Source organism: Trichechus manatus, unplaced genomic scaffold, assembly GCF_000243295.1.
Source record: "Trichechus manatus latirostris isolate Lorelei unplaced genomic scaffold, TriManLat1.0 scaffold00028, whole genome shotgun sequence".
Lineage (NCBI taxonomy): Eukaryota > Metazoa > Chordata > Mammalia > Sirenia > Trichechidae > Trichechus > Trichechus manatus.
In genome coordinates, this window is record NW_004443964.1 from 21,710,493 (window position 1) to 21,715,809 (window position 5,317).

The window sequence follows — 5,317 nt, forward strand, 5'->3', positions numbered from 1 at the left end:
CCCAGCCTGGTTCAGGCCGCTAAGATGTGTCCTGAGCCCCCACCTCAAATCACAACTCAACTTCCATTATCCCACACTTTCTCACAAAATGCCTTTTCTCCAAAGAGGGACAGAAAATTATAGGGGCTTTTCCCATAGAGGATCTGGAAATATCTGAGTTAAAATGTCATGATGGGGTTTAAGATATTTTAACGTATGCCTATGAGGAGTTGTCTTTAACGTGAGAATCCCAACGTCTCAGAGCTGCCCAGGACAATCACCCAGCCCAGAAGAAGAAATAGAAGGTCTCAGATGTGATGAGACTTCCTCAAACTCACAAGGTAAACTGATGGCATGACTGGGCCTTTACAGCCAGTCTCTGCTTCCTGGTGCCTAGCTCCCCACTCTGCCCAAGCCAGCTGTAGACCAGTGGCTTCAACCAGAAACCAATAAAATGCCTTTTATACTCCTGGACATTGACCTAAGCTATTCTTCCCCCCTCCCCAGGTGTGTGCCTGCTGGGCCTCAAGTGATACATGGTGAAGAGCCCCCACCTGGGGTCAAACAGACCTGAGTGTTAATCCTGCCTCTCCCTCTTACCAGCTGTGTAATTCCCAGAACGTCATCTAACCTCTCTGAGCCTCAGCATCCTCATCTACTACATGGAAATGATAATGCCTACTTCTCAGACTTCTAGTGAGGATTAAATGAAATACAGTATATAAAGCACCTGGCATATATATATCAGGTACCCAGGCGATACTAACAACATTCATCCATCCATCATTCATTTAATAAACATTTCAAGACCCTTTTAGAAACCTGGAAATCTCCTGCCTCTCTCCGTTCCACCCCATCCAATCTGCCTCCTGCATTCCCAGGTCAGACCACCATCAACTCTCACCTGGACCACTGCATCTGCCTTCCAGATAATCTCCCTACCTTCACTCTTACTCTGTTTCAAACCCTCCTCCCAACAGCAGCCAGAGTGATCCTTCTAATCTAAAAAATCTGATTATATCATTCACTCACTTAAAACACTTAAGTAGTTTCCTATTGCCCTTAGGATAAATGATAAACTCCTTGTCACAGCCCACAAGGCTCTGCAAGACCTAGCCTTAGCATATGCTGTTCCTTTTGCCTGGAACACTCTTCCCGCCTTCCCTCCCTCCTCCACCTCTAGTGGTCATCCTCCTTCCTTCATCTTACTGACTCTTATTCTTCCATCAGGGCATAATTTAAATATCTCCTCCTCCAGAAAATCTCCCATGATTCCCTGCCTCCAGATGAATTTAGGTGACATTGCTGAGTATTCCCATCGTAACCCACATATTCCCAGGCAGCGCACTTGTCAGGCTGGATAGCAATTGCTTATTCAATTGTCCAGCTTCCTGTGATACACTGTAAACTCCATGAGGACAAGCTTTTCTTGATGTCCTGGGCTAACAAGAGTCAATTAACATAGAATTACAGAATAGATAGAGGATGGATGGATGGAGGGAAGAAGGAACACCTCCTCTGTAAAGTCTTCCTGGACTCCCCTGGGGGGAGCTCTTCATCAGTCCTTCATAATACCCAGTACAAACCTCTTCCCAAGTCTTAGTTTCCTCAGCTATAAAATGGGGGAAATAATAGCACCTACCTCATGAGGTTACTGATATTAAATGATATGTGATGTAATGCTTTTTAATCCATTATAATAGGTTATTAAATCCAGATGAGGAATCCACAAAAGTGCTTACTTAGAACAGGAATCTGCAGTAAGTGCTCAAAAAATGTTACCTACGATAATAATCATAGCATTTATCACTTCTTTCTGCCCATGCTCCCTACCAAACAGTGAGTTCCTCAGGGCTACTGTTCAAGTCTTACTCATTTTTAGACACACGACCACTACCACCTTGCAGTGTGAAGCTTGGTGCTTTCAGTAAATATTTACTGAATGAACAAGTGAATAAATGAATGCAGATTTGCTAGCTGATGAGTCAGGGCACAGCACACCCTTTCATCACTCACAAACCCAGACACACTAACACAAACACAATCTCTTACACAGTCACACCCACTCACATTCATTCAAAGAACCCCAAAATAACACGGAACAGCCACTCAGTTTCCTAAAGTCAGCCATGCATAAAGACCCTTACCCACTTCCCTGCCCCCTCCACACAACATCTTGGAATGATGGGGGCTGTAGGAGTGAAGGAGGTCCCACCCATAGGAGGGAAAGGAAAACCAAACCCTAGGGCATCCCAACTGCAGAGAGTGCCGATCCCTGCCCCGCCCCCCGCCCTCCCCCCCGCCCTTCTCTTTTTTGAAAATCTGGGTCCCTGGTCTTCACTGGAGGTTAGCCTGGGAGCTAGGAGTGCAGGGTTTCTTCCTCACTCGTCTAGTTCCCTCTCTAAACCTGGAAAGGTAGGTCCATTGTCCCCCCTCTTCTAGTGCCAAGTACAACAATCTGCAGAAAGATGGCAGGACAGAGGAGACTGAAGGCCCGGGGTGGCGAGAAAGCCTGCTTAGCCTCAAGGTGAAATAATTATATTAGCCACCGTTTACTGGATGCATACCGGAGGGTCAGATGCTGAACCCAGTACTTTACATAGATTATACCTCATTTAATTCTTACAACAAACTCTTTTTACGGAGGAGGACACTGGACCCTGCGAGGTCAGGTGACTTGCCTAAAACTCATCAGCTGGGATTGGCACGTAAGTCTCTAATTCCAGAATCTTCAACTGCCAGGTTTTAGAGAGTTTGAGGTGTGGGACATCCGTGGGTCTTCAGGAATGAAGCTGGGGAGCCGTCCCGCAAGGTAGTGCCGCCTGGCAATCAGCCAGAATCTCATTTCCGCGGATAAAGGGACGTAGAGCGCAGAGGGCCCCACACCTGGGATGGGAGGAGGAGAGGGGTATCTCCTTCGGGACCTGGGCGGGGCCGGGGCGGGACCTGGAGAGCCCGTGGGAGGCGCGGAGCGGGTGGCCCAGGCTCGCAGGCCAAGATGGCTGTTAATTAAAGTGCTGGCACCAGCTCCTCTCTGCAAAGTTTGAAGCCGTTATTTTCCACTCCAGCGAAGCGGGGAGAATCCGGCTGGGCCGACAGAGACGCCACACCGCGCCAGGGGAGCGGGCGCGCTGGCAGGCGAGGGGGCGGGGCGCTTGCCGCGGTGCGCGCCTCTCCGAAACACAGCAAGCGCTGAGTGGGGGTGGGGGTAGGGGCAGCCAGCCGCTGTTGCCCTGCGGGTAGTGAGAGGGCTGTGGGGGCCCGGCGAGCACCAGCGACGTGTCGGAGGAGGGGCCGTGTGCGTGTGTACTAGGGGAGGGGGGCTCTATACAAATCCTAAACTAATGACCGTGTTCGTGTCCCTCGGGTCACCAGCCCTGTCGCTGTTAGGGGAGATATACTGGGGAGACCGCCGTGGAGGACAGGAAACTGGACTGATAGCCCGAGAGCTGAGGACCGCTGTTCCCGAGCCGGAGGAGGTTTGCTACCTTAAGTACCTTCTGTACTAAACACCTTCCTCCCTTTGGGCGGTAAACTGTGCCTAGAGACCCAATAGAATTGAAGCTTTAAGAACTGGAGCCAGACTACCAGTGTGAATCCCGGCTCTACCACTTATAAGTTGTGTGACTTTGGGCAAGTCTTTCCAGAGCCTCAGTTCTCCATCCGTAAATAGAGAATAATGATGAGATTTGCCTCTTTAGATTGTTGTTAAGATCAAGTGTGATCGCGTATGTAAAGCATTCAACACAGAGTCTGACACACAGTAAGCCCCGCATAAATGTCATTTATTACATTTTTAACCTCCCTCCTTGGCGGTGGGGAACGCTAACCTGGGCTCAGTCTTCAACGCTTGGAGGGTACTCTCTCACAGCTCCCCTTTTGATATTCCCACTCACAGCCCCCCTTTTGATATCCCCTCTCACAGCCCCCTTTTGATATCTCCTTGCCCCTTTCCTCCTCCCAGCCCTTAGCAGGGCTAAACAGCTCAACTATGGGTAGGAGAGGCCAGAAAATTCTATGGACTTCAGGATGGGTCAGCAAGGGGAGAGGGTGAGCAGGGAGAGGTCTCTCTAGAGAGAAGGAAGAAGCTGGCGGGTCCCTTTCCAGCAGCCAGCCCTGCTCGGAAAGGCAGAGCCCTCCCTGGTGGGCTTGCAGTGGAGCAGTAAGAGCTGGGCCTCAAATGATGTGACAAATATTTTGATGGAATTAGACACATTTCAGTTTATGCAACATAAACACTTTACTGCATTTGAGGAAGAGGAGAGCTCGCACAACCCGGTGAGGAGAAGAGTTATGGAGCCCACGGAGGAGGGTGAAGGAGGAGGGCTGAGGAGCTGGGTGGGGTCAACCCGTCCAGGTGGCTGGGAAAGGAGGCCACCATCCAGGGATGTCTTCTTATTCTCAGACGGAGAAATAATGTAGGGGTGCTCACTTTCTTAAGATTCCCATTTTTCCGTTGTCTAGTATCAGGGATAAAGGGCGTGATCAGTGGTAGAGGAAGGGGGTCCCAAAAAAAAGCAGCCAGCCTGGGCTGGCTATAGTAGGAAAAGAGGGTCTGTACAAATCTTACGCTAATAACCGTGCACGTGTCCTTTGGGTCACTAGCCCTGTCGGGGTGGGGATTCAAGATCTAGCCCTCCTGGGGAAAGGCGGGCCCGGGAGCAGTAAGGAGTAAGGAGCCAGAAAAGAGGAGAGGACTGCTGCTGTCAGTACTCGGGAACCTGCTGGGCACTTGACAGGTAGACCGTCCCCCAGACGGGTAGTCTGCAAGGCCAGGGTGCGAGATGGCCCCCCTCCCCTATCCTCCTTTTGCCTTCCCCTATCCTCCTTTTTGCCTTCCCCTCTTCTCCCCTCTCACAACCCTCTTCCTGTCCTTCCTTCTCGCTCCCCGCTCCGTCCTCCCCTCAGTCGCTCTCTTTGTCCCTTGCAGACCCAGGTAACCCCTCCTCATCTCCGCCCCCTGCGGGACGCGGCCCATTGCGCCTTCCTCAGTCCCTCTCGGTTTTCCTCGTGACGGATCCTCGAGGCCTCTCCTCTCTCGGTCCCCCTCGGTTCTCTCTAGCTCTCCCGTGGCCCTCTCTTCCATTTGTTTTTTGGTCCCTACTCTACTCTTCCTCTGGGAGCCTCTCCCTGGTTTTCAGCTTCTAGCCTCCTCCCCATTTCGGTGTTTCTGTCTCTCGCTCCCTGAGTCTCCCCCTTCTTCGGGCTCCAGGGCTTGCCTCAGAGGCCCCGCCCCCTTTCTGTCCCACCCCGTGAGTGGGCGGAGCCCTACGGCCCGCGGCCCAATTAGGCGCTCGGCCCCGCCCGCAGCCCCACCCCTCTCGCGCGCCGAGAAGCC